Here is a 428-nt window from a genome sequence, read left to right as displayed (position 1 = left end):
TTAGTTGCATTGCTTAGGGAGTATAGACAAGCGTTGGGTTACACTCTAGACGACATTAGAGGCATTAGTCCATCCCTTTGCATGCACCGCATTCATCTAGAAGATAGTTCCAAAACCTCCATTGAGCATCAACGTAGGTTGAATCCCACCATAAAGGAGGTAGTGAAGAAGGAAATGCTCAAATTGCTAGATGCGGGTATCATTTACCCGATTTCGAATAGTGCATGGGTTAGTCCCGTGCAAGTTGTACCAAAGAAGGGGGTATCACCGTGGTAGAAAATGAGCATAATGAATTGATACCCACTAGGGCGGTTACGGGTTGGAGAATGTGTATTGATTATAGTGTTGGTTTAGTGCTCTATGATGTACTGATTATGAGCTTTGTTTAGATACATTCGATGTATTGATACTTTTTATGAGAGTATTTT

This window comes from Tarenaya hassleriana, unplaced genomic scaffold, assembly GCF_000463585.1.
Source record: "Tarenaya hassleriana unplaced genomic scaffold, ASM46358v1 Cleome153, whole genome shotgun sequence".
Lineage (NCBI taxonomy): Eukaryota > Viridiplantae > Streptophyta > Magnoliopsida > Brassicales > Cleomaceae > Tarenaya > Tarenaya hassleriana.
This window is presented reverse-complemented; position numbering follows the sequence as displayed.